Source organism: Sinocyclocheilus anshuiensis, unplaced genomic scaffold (assembly GCF_001515605.1).
Source record: "Sinocyclocheilus anshuiensis isolate Anshui unplaced genomic scaffold, SAMN03320099.WGS_v1.1 scaffold918, whole genome shotgun sequence".
NCBI classification, from domain to species: domain Eukaryota; kingdom Metazoa; phylum Chordata; class Actinopteri; order Cypriniformes; family Cyprinidae; genus Sinocyclocheilus; species Sinocyclocheilus anshuiensis.
In genome coordinates this window covers 397554-397813 of record NW_015540946.1, presented here as the reverse complement: position 1 = coordinate 397813, position 260 = coordinate 397554, and positions in this window count along the sequence as shown.

Genomic DNA, 260 nt, shown 5'->3' with positions numbered 1-260 from the left:
CGCGCTGCAAATACTCACAACACAACCAAACAAAGAAACGCGCTGCAAATACTCACAACACAAAAAAACAAAGAAACGCGCTGCAAATACTCACAACACAAAAAAACAAAGAAACACGCTGCAAATACTCACAACACAGCACAACCAAAGAAACGCACTGCAAATACTCACAACACAAACAACGAAACGCACTGCAAATACTCACAACACAACCAAACAAAGAAACGCGCTGCAAATAATCACAACTACACCAAACAAAG